This window comes from Uloborus diversus, chromosome 1, assembly GCF_026930045.1.
Source record: "Uloborus diversus isolate 005 chromosome 1, Udiv.v.3.1, whole genome shotgun sequence".
In the NCBI taxonomy this organism is placed as follows: Eukaryota; Metazoa; Arthropoda; class Arachnida; order Araneae; family Uloboridae; genus Uloborus; species Uloborus diversus.
In genome coordinates, this window is record NC_072731.1 from 74,011,564 (window position 1) to 74,035,008 (window position 23,445).

Here is a 23,445-nt window from a genome sequence, read left to right on the forward strand (position 1 = left end):
CGGGACTGAGGTAATGTCAAAAGGAAACGGGCTGCTGAAGGTGTGGTAAGAGAAAGTGGAATTTTTCTATCCGAGTCTTTTTTCTGTTGGTAAAGAATCATTACAATGCCATGCAAATGTACCCTTCCCATAAGATGTGTCTTCAAGGAAATCAATGTTACCTGCAGCATAAAATAAAAAATTTGCTTTTATCAGATCAGGAGGAATATAGATTCCGCCACTTTCATCCATGCGCCTTTATTACTTCATTCGCTATCTGTGTTTCCAAGCGTAGAACTTAAGCATAATAAATCGAAACACCTATTTTATGTAAAAAAAAATAAAAAAAAAATCAATTATATATTTGCTTCGGGTAGCAGAGTGCATATTAAGGCCAACACCAACTTGCAAAGGCATATCCCGGGCGTGTCGATGAACAGTTTCTTTCGAAGCTTGGTACGGAGACAGTATTTTATACATGAATATGTATGATAGTCTTTTAGCTTTATTCAGCACAATATTGTTCTGCACCTCATAAATAGAATTAATTTCGAATTTTACGTTGCAGCACCATTTAAAAAACCGATCAACTTCGATTGGAACGGCATCAACTATCTGATTCTGTTCAAGAGATCATGCAAATGTCCATTTCTGATCAGATAAAACTGTTTTGTGTAAAATGTTTGCAGTTTCAAAGATAGTTCTCATGTTTTTTCCAATGTCTAGAAAATCATCTTCTGCATTAGATAGGGTAATATCTACAGTTGTCTTTAAAGATACGCGTTTCAACTCATTTACACTTTTTGGATTACTAAATATAGCGTCATCAATTTCCTCTTGAATGAGATTTTTAATTTCTTTTAACGTTTTATGTTTTCCACTATTTTTATTTGCAATTGGCTGATAATTAATTTCAAGTCTGTTATTGTAGTAACATTTCCCTGAACAAGAAAATTATTTAATGCACACAGAAATTCTACGTCTGTTGCTTTATTAGAAACGTCTTGTGACTTTGTTACTACATCAGGATCGCAATTTTTTCGTAAAACATTAAATACCTGTTTTTCCCAGCAAGATTTATGGCATAAAATGTTCTTTGCAAGAGGGTCTCCTAGATCTGTACAGTCACTCTGTTTAACTTTGAAATTTGAAATTTCAATAGCTTTTTTTAATTGCTGACCTGCAGAATCTTTTTTATCGCCACCAAAGGTTTTCTTACACCGCCTTCTCCGAGGCAGAAAAAACACTTATTTTTGTCACCAACGACAATTTTGGATCTCGTTGTGTGTAGCCTACAACATCTTATTTATGAATGGAAGTAGAACAAGATGGTTTCTTCTTTTAAATTTCGTGTAATTTCTTACTTCTGTCCATACTTGCTTTATGCGTGCACTTCTTGTAGCATTCTGCATGCCATAATGCGTTTTTATTTTTCAATTCTTCTACGGTCACATTCGTTAATCTGTCAGTAAGCAATGTATATACTCTTTGTCATTTCATTCTGCTCTCTTCCTTATACATTCTAACACTTTATCATAACCAATGGCTTTAACTAATGGGCACTTCTTAATCTGACAAAAAATACATAGTTCATAATTAATTTGTAGCCTTGCTTTTTTTGAAGATGGAGGCAAAGAGACTTGTAAATGAGTTTCTGAGAGAGAAGACATCGTGAATAAAATAGCAGTGATAAGTTACGGAAAAATAACCGTACTTGTAGATTTGCAGACTACTCACCAACGAACCGGCAAACACTACTTTCCCTACTCAGAAGCTTTATCTTCTACTCTCCCTACAAATTCCTTGAGAGCACCCCTGATGTACGATATTCACATCCAGTCGAGGAGTTTAGGGGATCAGGGGGTATACAGGTTGTTAGAATTCTGTTAAACGATTAAACAGTCGAATCTCGTTAAAACAAACTCAAAATGACTTTCAAAGTGAATTTGTCTATACAGCAGCTCGTTTTATCCGAAAAACAATAGTGTTAGGTGTGTTAAGAGATTTTAAACAGAAGGACGGGGATCGCAAATGTAGTTCGCTATAGCAGTAGTTCGTTGTGATCGTGTTCGAATTAACGAGGTTCGACTGTACTAATGTTTAGTGATCTTAGCCTGAAAATTAAAAGTATTTTTAACTGCGAAAACTCACTCGACGTACTTTTAAAGCAGCTAATTCTGAGAGTCAAAGTGAAAAAAGAAGATTTATCAGATTTTTTTAAAAATAAGTTAATAAACAAATCAATTAAATATTTTGCTTTTAACCTATAGTAAGAAGATGAATTGAATATTAATGAAATAAATTCACCAGAAAATTATCACAAAATACCCAAAAATTAACTCATAATTGCAAAAACTCATCATAGCCGCCATCTTGGATTGATGACGTCATACAGGCCGTCTGACAAAAATTCAAGCAAAACACCCGGTGAGGCATAGTTACACAGGCCATAAAGAATATAAAAAAAATGGTCTCACAATTTTCTCACGAAATTTCCCACGAAATGTAGTATGCCTCCCTACTGAAGAATCAAATTCAGAAACTTCCCGAAGGGGAATGAAAGGGAAATGATGGATTGATTTACTAATAATGTATAGGTAGTTCCGTTAGTAGTAGAATACCGTTTCTCTTATTTCCAGAATTTTTAAGGCAATGGACCAAGGTTAAGCTGCAACGTCGAATACATAAAAAGCTATTCAAAAGCAAGAGAGCACAGAAATGTAAAACATAACTGTGGCTTTCTGGAATTCTTAACTTCTTCATAAAAAGTTGAAAATTCACAGTTCCAACATAGTATCTTTACTACACAGCGCTTTTTAAGCCCTACAAGCTTAAGCTCCGAAGTAAGGCTGCGGAGTCGGAAGAAAAATAGCCGACCCCAACTCCTGGATTTTGAAACGTCCGACTCCATGGTCGCCACTGGCTCTTCGTTATTGGGGGGGGGGGGACAATTGATATAATGTAGAACAATTACCAAGGGGTTATACACCCCCCCTCATTTTTCTTGAAAACGGGAACTTTAATTTATTGATATAAAAGGAAACGGGAAGGCTTTCATCTCAAAAATAAAAATAATGAATATATTATATTCATTATTTTCATTCTTACTTATAATAAGTAAGAATTAAATAAATATCCGTGCGCTGAAAAGTAAAAGACAAACCAAAGTTCATAGGCACAAATTTTCAGGAAATAGCAAGCACGTGTTTTGGAGTTACAAGAAACCCTTTTTCTATCTTAAAGAAGGGAGTTCATTGGATAGCTCATTTCTATCGGTCGTGTTTGTTCATCAACTGGAGGTGGGCCAATGTTCTTTTCAATGATCCGTTCATCAAGGATCGTTCATTCTTTTGATCCGTTCATTTAATTCGTTCATTTAAAAAAGTTGCAGGTGATCTCTCTGCACGACATATTCATGTACATTCGATATGTTTCATTAGATCAATAACATTCTTTGAAGGAAAGATAAGAAGATATGCCTATGAATAATGAATCGAAAAACTTTATTCGGGTTTAGATGCATTCAGCAATTACAGTTCATTTTATAAGATATTTCTCAGTTGCCGAATGGTAAAATATGTTTTCCATTCCAAAAACCGCAGGTTCCATTTCAGGATGTCAAAAAATTAAGTTATTAAATTTTTCCAGCTACAGCATTAGAGTGGGCCGAAAAAACTGAAATCCTGCAGAGCATTTAGCCTTAGTGCGGAAAAATTTGCGATTCCCTAACACTAATTGCTGTGCAAAATTTCGTGACTCTGAGTTAATGTCTTCTGCTCTGGCAAGAGACTGAATTTTTGAGATTTTTAGAAAAACATCAAATAAAGAGAAAATTTAAGAAACATTTTTAATTCCGAAGGAATTTTAAGTCTTAGTGCGGCGATTTTTTAACATCCTAACACAAACTACTGCATAAAATTTCAAGCCTGTGAGTTAACGTTTTCTGCTTAAGAAGTCTGAATTTTGAGAATTTTTGTAATAAAATTTCTTAAATGCAATGACACATTACAAAGTAGCTACATACCTAATGCGCTGCAATACTTCGAGTTTTTAGTCACATCAACGGCATAAGACCACCCCTTAAGCAGGTGTTTCCTTTCAGGGTTAAAATGAAGGGGGTCAATGGCCCCCCCTTACTTTAAAAAAAAAACAACGTTTTTACACATAAGTGGGCGGGGTTTTGTAGTTTTTAATAAAATTTCATTCAGTTCACGCTTTTTATCTCCCCCCCCCCTGAAAATATCGAAATAACGGGCCTGTTTTGAACTGAAATGGGGCCCTTTTTCTTTGCTTATACGGGGAAAATGATAAGGAAGTAACGTGGTTTAAATATTTGTTAAAAGTTCTCTGTTGTATCTGATGCATATTTTAAAATATTTTCAATTCACTAGCTTAAAAACTGGAATCATTCGCCAATTGGAGCAACAGCTTGCTGTTGTCCTGTTACATCTTAAAGAACTCTCATTGCGGTATCTCTTCCAGTTTGTTGATGGTTCAACGTCAGACTCCAAATCTTACTCCGGTAAAATTAGAAAAAGGCGATATTGAGTAAAGACCAACAATATTTATTACTGATATCACATGCCATGAAGGAAGGCGTATGCTCTTCTTATCTTCCTAATCGCGATCTGAGCTGTGCTAAATGTGTATCTCTGTTTGAAAACAGCTAATAGAATATTGAGATTGTACACTTCTACTATAAAACCACCAACTTAGTTTTAGATTTTGTTCAGATTTATTAATGTGTGTATTCCATCCTGGTTTAGAATACAAACCAACCATTCTATTAGCGACGGAGCTAAGTATACGTGGGGATCCCTTCGTGCATCAAAATACTTGCCGAAAAGGTATCGATGTAATTGATTCCGTCAATTGATCGAAAAAGTACATTTGGTAATTTTAATAACGCATAGTTAACACGTTTTATAAGTAATTTTATAATTTTTCCTCAATGAATAGAACTTTATATCCTGAATGCAATTCTCATTTTTTGCATGATTCCCAGAGTTTTTGTAATCGTATAAAAACATCGATTTTTAATCCAACTTGTTCTTACATGCTATTACATTATCATAAAAGACCTAGTAAATTTTTCATCTCTACCCAACTCAACAGCCACACACGATTTAAAAAATGCTTTTTTCCATTGAAATTTAGACCTCTTGTCAGAGCAGAGGAAATTAACCCAGAGTTAGGAAAATGTGCATAATAAATTGTGTTAAGAGTCTACAAAATTAAAGACAGGGACATTACTTAAAATTTTTCCGGGGATAAAGGGCGTGAACTCTTAACGGAAAATCATAAAATCATGCCCACTTATATGTAAAAAACGTTAGTTTTTTTAAAATAAGGGGGGCCATTGACCCCCTTCACCCAAACGCTGAAAGGAAACACATGGTTCAAGAGATGTTTTTATGCCGTTGATGTGATTAAAAATTCGAATTATTACAGCGTATTTGGCATGTAGCTTCTTTGTAGTATATCACTCGTATTTAAGGAATTTTATGTAAAATTCACAATTTATGCTCTTGACAGAGAAAAAAAAATTAACTCAGTCTTGAAATGTTACGCAGTAGTTTGTGTTACGAAGTTAAAAAAAATTTCCGCACTAAGGCTTAAAATTCAACGAAATTTAAAATATTTTGTAAATTTTCTCTTTATTTAATGTTTTTCTAAAAATCTCAAGTCTCTTGCCAGAGCAGAAGACATTAACTCGGAGTCACGAAATTTCGCACAGTAATTAGAGTCACAAATTTTCCGCATTAAGTGCTTTGCAGAATTTCGATTTTTTCGGCCCATCCTAATGTATGCATATGTTATTATCAATAGTAGACCATGTATTCGACGAAAGAAACGAAAAAAAGTAACAACAAATACATCGGTAGGTCAACAGGAATACCGGATAACTTAATTTTAAAAAAGACTCATCTAAATGTTAGGGAGCTTCAAAATTATTTCACAGTACCGATGATAACAGAAAAAAAGCAACACTTTTTTAAATGGGGGAAAAAATAGACAGCAATAATCCTAAATATCCTGAGATTTTAATCTCAGGATATTTAATGTAAAATAAGCGACTTGGAAGTCATCAAGTAAGTTAAAAATAAAGCCGAATCAATCTAGATGGTAGTTGATAAGGATGTTATAGAAAACATAAGAATGGCCAGAAAAGTGATAAAGGGTATTTTTTGAAGGATTTCAACAATTGCTTGGGACAGGAAGTGGGCATTTTGTTAGTAACCCAAACAAGTTGCACAAAACTTTACTAAAGGATACATTGGAAAATTGCTAAATAACTGCAACGGTTAAAGAAAAATGATGAATAAATTGCAAAAAGTAAAAAGGTTCGAAATGAATATATTGTACTGCCCTCAGAAAAAGAAAGCTTGGAGATTAAAAGAGAGTTAAAAATTTAAAGATGAATTTATTTTTTTAATGCTATTTTATCGAAAAAGCATCAATGCAATGTACCAAACTCCTCACCGTTCAAAAGAACGGTCGTTCATTTTTTAAGTTGAACGAACGATTCCGTTCATTTTAAGGATTCGTTCTTTTTGACCCGTTCATTCATGAACGACACGTCTCTATCATCAACACGATTTCTATCTGTATTATCTGTGAAATTTTATCAGCATTAAACTAAAAAAGTTAACAATGAAAATCGATAAAAATGGTTTTTTGTATGTTTTGAAGGAACAATATTAATGAAAGAGAGTTTTTCTTTTAAAAAGTTTAATCTACTGTTGTTGATTAAAATAATTTTTTTTTAAATACTCACAAGCGAAACTTATTATAAAAGCATTTTTTTTTAAATTGATGTTCCCATTCGGAAACGTTGACGTTCAAAAGGCTAAAAATGCGGTCAAAAACCGACTCAAATAAGTGTACAGTCGGATCTCGACTTACGCGAGGGATGCGTTCCAAGACTCCTCGCGTAAGTCGAAATTTCGCGTTGTGGAAAAAAGTTCTGTATATGATTTTTTTATTTACATACCCAATCATTTTAGACATTTTTAAACACCTTTTAAACTGCTTTGGACCATTTTTTAACTATATATTATCGTTTCTTACATAAAGAGTTGAATTTTTACCATATTTAAAAAAAATCTACATTAGGCAACATAAAATACTGTTACGATGCACAAAGTCAATGATCAATGGGAGAGAGGGTTATAAAAATAAAACAGTACTATGATACGTACAGTATGTAGCAATAATAAAGCACTGCACTGTAAGAGTATTATGCAGTAGATACAATAAGTTGATGGACGATTTATGGTGCACAATCTGATCATCATCCTAATATATTTTTAAATTCAGTAGCTTCGTATTTACTTTTATAACGTTTACATCGATGCATGGTAACACTCCGCTTTCAGGGTCTCTATAATCTACAAGACAAGAGCATATTCTAATTTCATTTTGTTTACATTTTGCTTAAACACTACTCTGCGAGCTTCATATTAAAACTAAGGTCTGGACATACGGATTGCCTTCTCTTGACTTTTAATTATACGTATGAAAAATCTACTCATACCTTATTGTCGTGCTACCATCGACCCACTTTCTAGTTGTTCAAGCGTATCAAAAATCTTTACCTTTTTTTAAATTGTCAAACTTTCGCTTCTTGATTCCATCTTTAAACTTTAGATGAAACAGCGTGCTTAGGTGCCACAATATTTCATCACCTTTCATATTTAGAATAAATAAATGACACTAATAAAGCTATGTTTATTGTAGGGTGTGTGGGAGCTTGCGCAGTCAGTGATGCTGAAAGGATGACAGTACATTCACGAAATCAATGTTTACTAGTCAATAACAAAGTCGAAACTTAGCATCACGATTTTCTTTCAAATATTTTCGTGTTGAGAGCGAGAAATTCGCTTTAGCTCTAAAATTCGTTGTTACTGAAAAACACGCGTTATAGCCATTTCGCGTAAGTCGGATCACCGCGTTGTAGCGGGAGTCGACTGTATTCTCAACGTTTAATAAGATAACTGAAAATAAAAAGTTAGTCTCTAAATGAGAATCTAATCCCGTTAAAAGCGAAGCAAACAAAAATAGGTGAAATTTCCTCCCCAGGGGATAAAATAGTTGAGCGTATCAAGAAAAAATACTTGTAAAGAAGTAATAAAATAACAATATTTTCACTTTTTATTTTCAAGGGAGAATAGCTCGACTTATTTCTAGTGATGTGCCGGATCGTTAAAAAAGTAGATCCGCGGATACGGATCTCATTTTTTATTTTTTTAACCCACTTCAACTATCCAAGTGTAAAATTTGTTACGGAAGGTATTTCCGTCAGAATAATGGCAGTTTCTTCAAGAAATGTAAATTGCAGCAAAAATATAATTAAGACTATGATTTACTCTTTAAAGAAATCTCCGTTAAAACTGAGGGAGAGTTGGAAGGAATGGGCCAGCGCTGCATTAATGATTAGATGGAATGTGAAAAATTATTTCTAGTTTGCTCGGTAGATGTAGGATACAGGAACAAGAGTGTAAAGCTGCTACTGGACAAGCTAGAAATAATTTTTCGCATTTTATTCCAGCATAAATGCAGCGCTGACCCATTCTACCGAACTTACTCCGACCGACGAAATACAGAGCCGGGAACACCTTTACAAACAGTAAATACAATAGAAAATTTAATCTCACTTTTTTGGAAGGATGCCGAGAAAAACAAAATAAGAATAACAGAAACCCCAAATCAATAGCAAAAACTAATATTAAATTTAAAATTAAAAAACCAAAACATGTCCCAAAAAGCCGACCTCATATTAAAACGAATTTCGCGGGTCAGATTACACATTTGTTAACAAATATGAACTGACAGCAGGTAAAAATTTTAAATCATTGAGCTTTTTCCCCTTATCTTCCGACTATGAAATCACTACCAATCACGCGTATAAAGGCTTAGAATTGCAACTAAAATTTACTTAACAAGATTATAGCTCCTACTGTATATCAGTTGGAAGTTTCAAATAAATATCAAACGCAGAAATCTTCGTTCTTTCAATTAGGGTCAACATTTTTTACGTACGGGTACATTTTTACTACCCTAATTGTGAAAAACGTTAAGTCGGCTTTTAATTAATGTCTTCGGTAATTAAAGTTCTACAAGAACGAGCCAAGCTAAGAACACTTTCGATCAAGTCACCTTTCGAAAAATGAACTATCAAAATCGGTTTATCTGTTTAGGAGCTACGATGCCACAAAAAGACACACTGATACACACTTTTAAAACTTATTTCCCCTTCCTTTTTGCAACGGGAGGGGGGGGGGGGTACAAATTGGCTTCTGAAATGATTCCTTAAAATTTAAACAGGGAATAAAACCTAACTTAAACGGAATTTAAGAGTCTTTTATTCAAATATTTAACATTTTTTAGAATAGAAATGATCCGTTTAAGATCCGTCAGAAAAGTAGCGGATATGGATACAGATCTTTATTTTCCCTCGGATATTCGCGGTACGGATATCCGGAACATCACTACTTATTTCACAAGCAGCAGTTTTAGATTTCCAAAAAAAAAAAAAAAAACTCAAGTAACGAAATTCCCCTCCCTTCTCCCCTGGCACTTTGTAGTGCAAAATACCAGGCATTGCTCTAAAATGCAAAGAAATTCCGAGAGTCCACTGAACATCGAACACCTCCCAAAACTGGATATCTATTTGATTCTTGATCGTCAATATATCAAGGTAATAGTGATATAAAAATATCAATTTCAATGTTAATTTATAGCAGCAGAGTTATTATTTTTGATACGTTTTGCACTATTCGCAACTCCAGCGCTCGAATACGCTACCATGCGGTGATTTCCAAAACTGCCGAAAAAACTAAAACAATTGCCACATTGCGTTCCACGTGTGTCTGTTGACGTAAACACAGGCAGTTTGTTCTGAGTATTTATTAACGCAATCGATGTGTCTTAGATTGCTTTCAGCTACAAAAATCGTTTCGTCCCTTAGTAGTATTCTCGAAATTCTCAAAATAATGTTAGTTTTCCTTATTTCCTTCTAAAAAGTGAGTTGACTGAGAAATGGTGAAAGCGATAACGCAAGAAAACTCTGGATTAACAATCTTGGATAACGTTATACCAGGTAAAAATTTTATTGTTTTGTGTAGAATATGTTTTTTTTTTAAATCTTAAATTAATTTAACTAACCATATTTACAGCAGCATTTAGTTGGAATGGACAGTATGCAATATATTTTTTTGAATATATTATCGTAGAACAAAATGAAAAATGTTTAACCTAGAAAGAATGTACTTTAATGCTTTTATTCTCAGCTGAAAGGTTTCGCCAGATTTGTTTAGGGTTATAGTTTTAGTATTGTGCGAGCAAAGTACCCTTGGCGAGATTCCGCATGTTTACCATTCCACCATTTTTAATTTTTATCATGAGTGGAATAAAATGGTAAAAAGAAATAATGGTAGATCAACTGAAAAGAAAACTACCACCATATATCCGTGAGAATTCTGTTGATGATTTGCATAGCACGGCATAATTAAATCATAACTCAGAAAAACATCGAAACAGAAAATTTTTAAATTAACCGATTCGGGAATTTGAAAGAAATAACTCAGCGACAAATGCAAAACAAATAAGCGCTAGCCAAGCAAGGCAAAGAAGTATCATCTTCTTTTGATAATAATTCGTAACATCATATTAAATTTTCTAGCATTAATTGTTATTCTTGTCAGGTCACAATTATTATTTAATTTTTATCAAGAATTGATAAATATCGAATTCAACATCGCGGAAATGGCTGCTTAGAACTACGAACTACGTAGTTTGCATTAGTATTTGACATTTAGTAATGCTTCTTGAATTCTCATTTCCTTCTACGTGGGCCAGAATATCAACAAGACTTTGAAAATTAATTAAAAAAGAATAAAGCGAAAAAATCATGCATAAGAACAAAATTTACTAGGCTTATTAGCATTTTCTTCGTTACCACGTGCGTTTGTTTTACCTTTTTCGTCCGCCATTAGAAAGCGGCTGCAGTGCCCCCTATAGTTCGATGGAGTTGCGAATTATATATTAAAAATTTTTATATTTTTTTTCTTTAACTTACTTTTTTTGTTCTGTAATTACTTATTCGCAACTCCAGAGCTCAAATACGCTACCTTGCGGTGGTTAATAATACTAAAGAAAAAGGTAAAACTTTCCATTCCACGTGTTTTCTTTGGGGTAAATTACAGGCTTCAGACAGTTTGTGGTGTAATGTAATTTCAGAAGAATAGAAAAGAAAGCTTCCCACAAACACGATGAAAAATTACTGTAATTCACTAAGCGTCAAAGCAAGTTATAAGTTACGGCATTTGTTTGTTTTACCGTTTTCATCCGTCATTAGACAGTGGCTGCAGCGCCACCTATAGTTTATTGGAGTTGCGAATAAACAGTAAAAATAACATAAATAGAAAAATGTATTCTTTTAAATCGGTTTTTATCTTTGAAAGAAAAGGAAGAACAAATTGATTCATTTCTTCATTTCTAGAAGGAAAATGGCAAAATAAGCCGTACTATTAAATTTTCAAAGAAATACTAAATGTATAATTAACAATGCCCGTGAATTCACACATTGACCTATGATACACTCAAAAACCCTTTCCTTTAAAATAACAAATTAAATCAAAACGCTAAATATTTCACTTTTCTTTTTGGGTGCTTTTTTAGAGGAAAAGAACTTTAGATTCAAATAAAACACCGTTAAATGATATAAATCGCCATGAATTTGGCTTTTCTCGAAAGATGATTACTTGCCATTTTTTTAAAATGTGATCTCTGGTATATGGCCACTTCGGCTGGCTTGGAGAACGTCTAATCGGGAAGTCCAATTTTCTATCACTTTTTGCAGCAATGGGGACCGTATGTAAGTGATATGTGGCGAATGTTCTTGCCCAAGGCGTCAATCGTATGTGGCTTATCGGTGTAGACCCGAGACTTCACACAGCCCCACAAAAAATAGTCCAGCGTAGTTAAATCGCATGATCTCGCAGGCCAATTCACGGGTCCATTAAGCGAAATTATTCGTTCACCGAAAGTTTCTTTCAATAAATCAATTGGGACACGCGCTGTGTGGCGTGTAGCAGCGTCCTGTTGTCTACTCATGATGAAATGTAAAACCAAACTAAACACAAAACAAGTGTTAACTATCAAAATGGCCCACAGATCAAACAGTGCTCCCGACTTAAAGTGCTATACCTCTAAAAAAACACCCTTTAGTCTTATATCTATGTTCATTTTGTATTTAATTATCTAGAGAGAAAATATGTAGATTTTACATCAAAATTAGATACGCAAGGAATGGCATTCTCTTCATATTTATAAAAACTAAAAGTTAAAAATTCAGCTTATATTTACGTTTTTATAATTCTCTGGCTATTTTATTATTAATAATCTTGATCAATGACTGGAAATTGAGTAAATTTTATCGCTACATCAATATTTTTAAATAAATAAAACTGAAATTTTATAATAATAACAAAACAATAGAATATAATTTTAAAAGAAATTCCTTTAGGGTTCTCATTGCTGCGACATTTGTCCCGGTAGATTTTAAAAACTAGTACGATTTTATTTTTTTTTATTTTTGGAAGTTTAAAAGCTAGAAATGATTCAAGAATGCAATATTTTGACTGCTTCATTTTGAAGCAACTAAAGTTGTTTGTATAATTATTAACTAAATATTTCTTGGGAACTTTCAAGTTAAATAGAATATATTATCAATTATATTGCAGTTTCTGGTTCCAAGGGTTCAGTACACAAACTTTTTAATTAAATAAAATTTTCCACTAGATTTTGTTGTATGGCAGAGTTGGGTATAACTAAAAGGACAATAATTTACAAAATTATAATTGTAAAAATGAATGTTCTCAACATAAATTATTACAGGCCGAAGCGGTCGAGTCACACCTCATGATTCGACCAGACCGGATGCTTCATTCAATCCCTTCTTTGTAGTGCGGTTTTTACTACAGAGAGGGGAAAAAAAAAAAAAAAAAAAAAAAAAAAACAGAAGGTTTGTTAACCATTTTAAATTGACCATTAATTAGGAATTCCAACCAAACTTCGAGCTTTCAGTATTTATTCCAGTAACGTCTTCCTTCAGTAATGTACGCATTCATTTAAATGCAAATTTTACTGATGTTTATAACAATGAAATTTTGAACATTTTTGCTACAAGAAACAAGAAAAGTTTGGAATTTTAAAACACAAAGCGAACTCCAACCAAGATTTATCACCCCGTCCGAGTGGTCAGAAAAATGGCGACTGCTCGGTAGATTTGAATGGTAGTTCGTCTTTTTAACCGACTTCAAAAAGGAGGCGGTTATCAATTCATACCGTATGTATGTTTTTTTTTTTTTGTTTGTCCACTCATAGCGTCTCACCTAGTGAACCGATTTTGATGATTCTTTTTTTAATGGACAGGGGATGGCTCAACTTAGGTCCCATTACTTTGTTTGACCATATTTGTTCTTTAGAAAAAAAGTTATGGGCAAAACACAGTAAATTTCCCTATTAAATGATTAAAATGATATTGTAGCGAAGTTCGCACTTTTTATCCGTGGATAACGGTGGCTCAGTGGTAGAATTCTCGCCTCCCACACGGGCGACCCGGGTTCAAATCCCGACTAGCACAAAGTGAATTTTACTTAAATTTCGTTTCTACTGTTTCCCGTATTTTCTCGAATGTTCTATTAATTTCTGTATCTTTCCAAGTCTGGAAAGTTCCAGCACTTTCTCAAGTTGTATATAAGGAAATGTAATGTTCATTCGTGGTTCTGAATAAAGATCTCGAGTTGAGACTAACGAGTATTTGCTTCATTTGGCTTTCACATTGTCTTCGCTATCTTCATCTACGCGACAATATGAAACTCATTGTTATAAAACTTTGGTGCCATATAACAGTAGGTAACATTAATAGTAATTGTAATGATAATTTTGAATAAAGGCTTTTCTAAAGCAATACAGTGATATATAGCCGAACTTCTTACTAGGTAACTTCTTACTTTTACTGAAATATCTGCATTTACACTAAAAAGAATGAAATAAAAAATTTTTGAAAAAAAAAAAAAAAAAAAAATAGAACCGACTTCAAAATTGCTCTAAAAAGTGAAAAATAATTTTATTCTTTAAACACCATCGATAATACTTTTAAACATAATTTTTGAAGTTGGCGCAAAACAAAAAGTAAAATCCATTGTAACCATGCTTCGTTCATATTTTTATCAAAAAATCATCCAAAGTTAGGAACGAAACATTTATATCGTTACTCAAATATGCTGTCATCAATGCGTAATGCACGTGGTAGTGAAGAAATTGGACCTGGTTAAATTTATACTTGTAGTTGAGTTATGGCTGTGAATGATTTTATCTATCGTTTTTGCGTCAACTTCAAAAAGTATGTTTAAAAGTATTATCGATGGTGTTTAAAGAATAAAATTATTTTTCACTTTTTAGAGCAATTTTGAAGTCGGTTCTATTTTTTTTTTTCAAAAATTTTTTATTAATGAGTTTTGTTAGTAGCAGGTGGGGAGTAAGATACATATAATAAGAAAAGGAAGAAGTAGAGGGCAAAAAAGGCAAGTAAACGGACAGCAAACAGTGTGGGAATCAACTGACTTTCAGATGGTTCCTCAAATGTTATAGATAAGGCAGTTTTTGCTGCAAAAGGGGTGTCATTTTCTGTTCGTTTTCTTGGTAGATCAGCAGCTCTATTTTGGTCCAAAACCTTTTCTTCGACTTTTTTTTTTTTTCTTGTCACAAATGAATAAGACCGGAATTTTTTGTATGCGCATTTGTTATTCTCAAATATTGAGGGGGACTTTTGACGAGTTCAAAATATTGAGGGGGACGTGTCTCCCCTGTCCCTCGTGCCAACGACTCCCGTGTCCGACTCCAACTGCAGATTTTTTTATTATTATAATTATTTTTAATTTTTTGGTAAAACCCCTAAACAGAGATTGGGGTTGAATTTTTTTTAATGAAATTTTCGCGTTGTATTTGATTGTAAACCTAAGATGCATACAACGTTAGAAGTTCAATTTGAAAATCAAATGATCCAATAGTTGCGATTTCTAAAGTGAGATTACTTAAAAAGCCCATTTAAAAAAAAAAAAATGAAAAGGATTAATTTGCTCCCGTTTAATGTTTAACAAATAGAAGTCGACCAAATCCTGTGCTTTCAATTTTTCAAAGCTAACTTAAGAGCAAAAAGAAACTTTTTGCTAAATCAAAAAACTTTCTTGAGAGGAGGCGTCCCCCCCCCCCGGGTGACACCCATCTGGTGGGTGATACCTCAACTCAATATTAGGGTCAATAAAAATCGAAATAAAAATTGAAATTAATTCTGAAACCTTTCCCCAATAATAAATCTTAAATTTCATATTAAAAATTTCAACGAAAATATTGCACTATACTGCTAGGAGAGGTCGGGTACAGGTACGTGTGGAGCAAATTTTACACAAAATATGGCGGTATACAGCTTTGCACGAATAGCTTTTACTATAGCTAACATTTCTTAGTTCAATTTTAATTTTATTGGCAGCTTTAGAATTAACCTTAACATGAAGATTTTAGGATTAACTACAATTATTTAGTGTTGTAACCAATAAATCATGTACTGATTTTATTTTGTACTTTTTAGTGATAATCAAGCTTTCTTACATAAAGTCTTTAGATAAAAAAAAAAACATTTTTATTTAATCGGATCTTGTGGATTTGAGTTTTTCTGTCAACACTTATTTGAATTTACTAAGCACCGTCAGAAGTTTCCCAGACTTGCTCACAAGAGACGCATTCCTTTTATTATTTTATTACTGAGATTCCGAGGTAAAAAATCTTTTTTAATTTTTATATGAAAGTGATCACTCAGAAAATGTTAGGCAACAAAACTGTTTGCTGACAGTTTCGATCAGTTAAATAAAGTTAAAAAATAAGCAAACTAGGAGACTGCGGTGTAGGTAGCTGTTACAGAAAGTTCGATAAACAATCAAGCCAGCTGGTTGCCACAATGACTGTTATTTTCATATCAATATCCCTTTATACATGTAATAAAATTGATAGGTAGTCATTTTTTAAAAAATTGCAAGGAGAATCAGTGAAAATTAAAGATAAAAAACCCTCAGAGTCGGAGTCAGTATATTTTCGTACGACTCCCTTACCCCAAAATCAGTCCGACTTCGACTCCACAGCCCTGCACCGAAGTGTGAAAGGAAAAAATAAACGTAAAAACATCTAAATATAGAACGAAAAACGGTATGACCTCTTTCAACCTGATGAGGTAGGTCACGAACAATCGACGCGAGCCACTTAGAAATCAATACATAACAAGGATTTAGATAGTACTGTGACATTGTTTTAAAAACAAAGACTTGAGTCTCAAAAGAAACAGTTTTTACATGTTTTCATTAATTTTTGTAACAAAAATGATTTAAAAAAAAATTTTCAAAGTCGTTTCTTCATACACGATCAGGGACGTGGAAGCGACAAATGTTTTGACGCTCCAGCTCCGCTCCTATACAATGAGCTACGGTCAGGAGCGCCCCGATAAGAGCAGCTTATGGAGGTCGTTGTGACTTCCCAAAAAATTCCTTGTACGGCGAATTTTTTTTGACGACTCGGCAAAATTGTCCTCATTTGACAAAATTTGGAGATCTATTCTGCAAAATTATCATCATTCGGCGAAATTTTCAGTTCCATTCGACAAAATAATCATTATTCATTATATTTGTGCACGTTTTTGCGTTTCAGATTGCAACTTTTATTATAAAAAAGAACATTCAAAAAGCAACGACATAATGGTTTTAAACAAAAATGTTTTGTTCTTCAGTTTCTTTCATTTGGTAAAATGTTTTACTAAATAAAGTTTGTTCTTTAAATTATATGAGCATGCTCTTAATTTTCATTTGCAAAACTGATGGTTGAAGCAATGTTCATTTTATTTATTTATTTATTTTTCCTGTGGTGTAAAAATAAGCATACAATGTAGCAATGTGCAGGGTTACCAACCTTGGAGGAACAATATAAGATGTATCTGTTGTGAGGAACAATTTGAAAATTTGCGGAGTAATTCGGTTATTTTGTATAAAAATCAATAAAAATAACGGAAACCAGTTATCTAAAATTGTTTCAGAGCTTTAATAATCATTGAAAGCACTAGTATAAAAATAATTTATTTATAAATTAATAAAGCAACTTCAAACACTATTTCAATATTCAAGTATAAGCATCTTTAACTTCCCATAATTTACATGTCTGACATGATAATAGCAAAATATAAGCTTGAAAATGTTTGGTCGGGAAATGCGGAGCAAAATAACTTCTTTGCGGAGCCGCGATATTTCGCCATTTTTGCGGAGCAACGCCGCAAAATGAGGAGCAGTTGGCCCTTTGAGTACGTCTCATATGCCAAACTTTTTATCCGCATCCATCCAGCTTGGAGCATTGCCTTTGCGGCAAAGTCTACTTTCATGTTTTTATTGGCATAGTAAAAAGAGCCCTCGACGAAATTATGACTAATTCTAAAAAAATGGCTACTAAATTTAAAGAGTCGTCTATCGGCCACTGGCTACTAAAAATAAAAATTATTTTTTGGGGTCCACTTAAAAGATTGAAGAAAAAATAATAAAAATACTATAAAAAAAAACTACGATCATTGGAGTGATAGGAAAAGTATAACTCCAGTTCCAGGGAAAACACAGACCAGAAGCGCTTCGGCTCCGGAGCTCCTGCACACAATAATGCACAATTTTCTCATGCCCTACTTTTTCCTGAATAAATTTTTTTACATCATTTGACAATATTGCTAAAATATTGATAAAAAACAGCACAACTTATTGAAATTGACTTTCTAAGCCGGTGCACTGCTCAAGTTCTTGCGAGAAAATATCAGGGGAAGTAATTTTATTTTATGAGAGCAATACACGTGAATGTTTTATAGAACGTCAGGAAACTCTCAACAGTTTATGTCGAATGGCATTTAAATATGAACTTTTTGGTGGGTATGAAAAGGAGGAAACATAAGTGGAAAAATTGGAATAACAGTTTCTCTTTAACTTTCTAGTACACTTCCCGAAACTTAAAACTACTACACTCAGGTAACACAATTTAAAATTTTGCTATAATAAATGAATAAATTAATGAATTAGAAAAATAAATAAATAAATAAAAAATATATGAAATAAAAATGCAACAATAGTAAAGTTACTACTTTGCACGCTCATTAAATAATAGCTATCGCTAAGTTTTAATGACTCAAAAGAATGGATGTGTGTGTATTCATGTACGTGAAACTAGCATACTTCTTAAATGCACTACTTTTTAGACTTTCCTAAACCTATAAAAGTATGTTAAATGTGGCACATTTAAATGGAAAGAAATGTTACTGGTGATGCTTTTATTGGCGTCTGAGATTTGAAATTGCATTGACAAAAACTATATGGAACGTGTTTCAAGAACAAAAATACACTATTAAAGTGTCTTAGAGTGAGCAGGAAAAACATTTGAAATACTTACACTAAATTTGTTGCTAACCGATACCGGGAATATCGTTTTAATGAGATCCATTTTTAAAATATCGCCAAATGTAATTTGATTCAAGCATCTCGCTAAATATTGCCAACTGACAATAGATTTGAACAATTATTTTTGTCGTCAAACTTGTCGCTAAGTTGGCGAAACAAATTGGCGACGAAACGTTTGGTGGTATATCTAAAAGTAGTCGCTGATTTGTGTCATTGCTTTAGTCTGCATTAAAATTAACATCGATTCACCCCAAAAACATGTAAAAGATCACTTTTGGCTCATTTGAATGCAACCAAAAAGGAAAGTGCACAACTAGACCCCACTCAGAGTCTACATAAAAAATTTCAAAATTCTACGCAGCACCATTTTTGAGTTGTGAAAAATGCATCCATAATTATACATGCATTATAATTGCAACATTTTATAGTTCACAAATAGAAGATGGCTACATATAACAATTTTAAATCATTGCGATTTCTCCGATCGCTTGCCAACAATAAAACAGCGTGAAAGGCTTTCTAGAGAGAATCTTCAGTAAAAACAGTTAAACTTAATTCAAATTTCACATTGTTGATTTAACTAAGCTGATTATAACTCGCGCAAACGATGACATAAAATAAGCTCTCCTCAGAGCAATTGCCGCCGAAGTTGCATCACTGCCTATTCCCGTGTAGGTTAACATTAATTCGAAATTTTATCTAAAATCTAGCATTAATGATTGGGATTTAGAAGTCACAATTAATAAGAACGAACGTTCGATTGCAGCCCTCCCCCCCCTTGCGTCTATTGTCCAAAATCGAATCAATTCTCTAAGGTCTACAAACAGCACATACATTTTCCAAGGATAGTCACATCTAAAAACATGTGAATCCTTCGATATTCAAAAATTGTCCACGCATTCAATAATTTCAGTGCCGCCAAGAGCCCCTAGTCAGTTTGTTCGCCGGGCCGTAATCCACCCCTAAAACTTGCCAAATTTATACTCATCCGATTCTGAGTCGGTTTACCGATTCTCTAGTTTACGATTAGGCTGACATGGCCCCTCGTCGGCCCTGAATACTTTTTTTTATATACAATATTAGATATAGAAAAAAAAAATGAAAAGGAAACGCTTCAACCGTCATTTGTGACAATTTGAAAGCAAAAATCATAAAACTATCTAGATTTGACTTACATCGAAAATTTGCATCAGTATCACAAAAAAAGTTTGGAAAATGGATGGGGTTTTAATTTACTTATATATAATAATGATTAATTTCATCATCCTCTTGAACCTTTTTTTTTTTTCTTTCTCATTTCAAAGCTTTGACTTTTTTTCTCAACACAATCCGCTAAAACTTTTTAAATTCTACATGCTCATTTTATTTTAGTTTTCGATTCGCATAATTCGTAAAGTATCTAAAATACGATGACATTTAAGTCCTTAAATGTGTAAAAAAGATAAAGGAAAAGCAAAAAATGAGTATAGAACATGTTCTAGAAAGGAAGTTCGATTTAACTCAACACGATGAAGAATTATGTGACGTCCGGCGTCCCTTTAATATGACGTCATGGTGCGAAAAAAACTATTTTGTTTATATAAGATGCTGAGTCAAACAATGGGATTCAACTAAAAGGGGATTACGTTTGCTTCTACCCTTCATTTGCATTTATTGCCAGCATTCGCCTTGCCACCAGAAGCACCCCGAACTGAAAACCTTTGGGAGGGGGAAATTTTCAATTTGCCGAAAGATAAAATATTAATTATACAGACATATACTTACCACTAATGAGAAGAGATAAAAAGTGAAAAAATTAAAAAATTTTAATTTTGCAATGCCGTCTCAAAATTTGTCGATTAAGGAAAGTTTTTGGAAAGACAAAATGATCTCCCGTGACCTCCCATCGGGGCGTCTCTTCTTGATACTTTTGCAAATGGTACGGGAAGTGAAAACGTTTTTAAAGGCGGAAAAAGAAATAATTTCTACATTAATAGAAACGCATTTTCGGTGAACTCACGAAAATAGCGACAATTTTGGATGAACTCGATCTGAATTGAAAAAAAAGGGCATAAGAAAATTCACTTCCTGTATTTTTCAATTCGTGTCGTTAGTTTTAGAAGAACATGCATTAGATACTCTCTATTTTTAACTAAAAGCGGGATAACAAATTTTAAGCTTAAACTGGAGCCATTATCCGAATGCCAATTATTCGGTCAAAAGTTAAGACGAACACCGAATATATGGCCACAAATTATACCGAATACCGAATATTCAGAGACCAAATAGTAATTTAAAAGATAAACGGTTAACACATTGAAATCTATCATTGTTGAAGCGTAATTAAAAAACTTGATCATACTAGTGGAATAAGTAATCTATTAGATACTTTTACAAGCTAAGTTTGTTTTTTAAATTGGGCTACTCATTTTCATTTTTTTCTTTTTGGGTTGTAAACTTGTTTCTCATGCTATTTTTTACCGTTCTACTTCCATTCTTTCTCTCTCTCTCTCCCTTTTTAAAAGGAGAAATGCCTGATGATATATAATAATAATAAAATATGTTAGAAAACTTTATTTAAAAAAAGTTGCGTCTATGAGATAAGTTTACTTTTATGAAATAAGAACTTTTTACTACCAATAAGTTTCGACTGTTTGAAACATGCTGAATCTGAATATTAAACCATTTTTTCAATTTTCATTCTTTTTTTTGTGGCACTTATATAAGCTCTTGAACTTCTGTTTTTTTTTTCTTTCGGTACTATTTTACAACCAAGTAAAATTTTAATTGCTACTTTCTTCACATTATTCTTTCCAAAATATTTTTTAAACTCATACTAAGAGAAAAAAAAAAAAAAAGAAAGAAAATATGGTGCGCTACAAGGTTACATACATTGATAGAATATTCAGCATTCAATATTCGGAGGACGAAATATTTGGTAGAAGAGTCAAATAGGCAGAATTAGTCACTGAATATGTTTAAAAAAAAACAACAACCCTGTATAGCATCAATTGGAAAAACATTTAAATCTATACAATTAAAAAAAAGGTAAGATGACTTAAAAAAAAAGTGCAATGGCAGGAACAGCTCAAACGAATTACCCTTGAGCACTTGAGCATGGGCTCCCATATGCAAAATCGTAAAGGGGGGGGGGGGTTCAGATATTTTAACCATGGTTTAGCAGGATATTTTTCCCATGGAAACCGATTTCTGGACAGATAGAGTCATTAAAATTTTACAATTTTAATAACTTATTCAAATAATGGCTCGAGAAGAAATGTTTTTACGTTTTTGCAAAGAAAAAAGTACTAAAACAAGGAAGTTCTAATTTCAAAGGGGGGGGAGGGGCTCAAGCCCCCTTCCCCCCTATATGGGCGCCCTTGCCCTTGAGGTAAAATGACGAATCGAGTCGCTCGTCATCGGGTTTTTACGGAATGCCATACATTGACGAAATACATCCGTCATGTCATATAAGTTACTGCTGATTATGGCAATAATTTAACTGGGCAATTTATACTTAGACTTTATAGCAGTGTAAACAACGTTCGGAGATCATCAGATGCATCTGATATAAGGTTTAATTTGAATGTTTTAAAACTGCCTTATTTTTGATGTCAACAGTATACATTACAATTCTATTCAAATACATATGAGAACATTTGGTAACATATAACAATAAGTAGAAATTGATTGATATTGATTAAACTTTTTTCCAACAAAAAATAAATGGTTATTTCATGCAAAATATTCGTAAAATTGTGCCGAAAGGCGTTAAGTTAAAAATAATTTTAAGATTTCATTTTTCAAAAATTTAAAGCCAACCAAAACGATCTTTTTCCTAAATTTCAGGTTCTTGTCTTTGAAAGTTAAAATGATTTTTTTCTACTTATAAAAGAAATTTCTTTTTGAAGATGGTATTTTAAAAGTTCCCTCTGCGACATAAATTTACCTTTTTGACATAAGAACTTTTCACAATCACCTTCCCATGTGCAAAACATGCTCTTGATCCTTAAGATAAAACAACTGTGATATTTTTTAAAAAACAATTTTTTTTTTTGAAAGTTTGATGTCAGTCGTTTTTTGAGGTACGTCTTTGAAAGTAGAAATTCGTTAATGGTGATTTTTTTCTTAACTTTATCCAACTCACTCCGCTAAAAAATGAAAATTCGTTCAAAAGCAAACAAATACAATTTCGTTCAAAACGACATTTTCTTAGCTACAGTCAACTCTCGATACATCTAAGCCTTATAACTTGAATATTCCTTCATCTGTAAGTTAGTCTAAAGTCTGACGAGTTTAGTTCATTACGTCCTAAACTCGTCAGAATTTCCCATAACTGGAAGGTTTCAGCCGGTCCGTTGGAACTTCGAGCAATCGAGAGTCGACAGCATCATACTCACTCCGCATCTTCAGCACTTATTCATCATTGAATTAGGAAAAAGCAAATGAGGAAGGAGTTTACTTTCAAAACGGATTATATCCAGTTTCATAATTTTTTGGCAAGGCGAAAAAACGTTTTACACACAAACACTAACTTAGAATTTCTCACAATGTTTTAGTAGTATAACAAGTGACAATTGGCAAAAGTCTAGGAATATTTCCTCAATTGTACCAGACCTAAATTGCTAGTTTTATTTTGCATGTATTCCCGATTGGTGTAAAACAGTGGATATCATCCCTTTTGCAAAAGAATACGCATTTTCTTCAGAAATAAACTTTATTAAATGGAAACAAAATATTCAACATTTCTTAAAACATTCTTTTTTTTTACTCTACTTTATTCCTTCCTACTTACTTTATTCTTTTCATTGAACATTTAAAAAAAAAAAAAAAAAGGACTTTCGATCCAATTAAGTATGAACAAGGAAACCGCCAAAGCAGATTCAAATAAGAACGTTGTAGGTATTAATTAATATTAATAGATTACAATTTTTATCAAAACTCATCACAATTT

The 23,445-nt window shown here is 33.0% G+C and overlaps 1 protein-coding gene across 2 annotated transcripts in view; it reads right to left on the minus strand.

Moving 5' to 3' along the window:
• Positions 1 to 23,445, minus strand: part of LOC129234648 (ras-related protein Ral-A-like) — a gene marked incomplete in the record, with an annotated part of 84,966 nt that overhangs the window by 11,635 nt on the left and 49,886 nt on the right.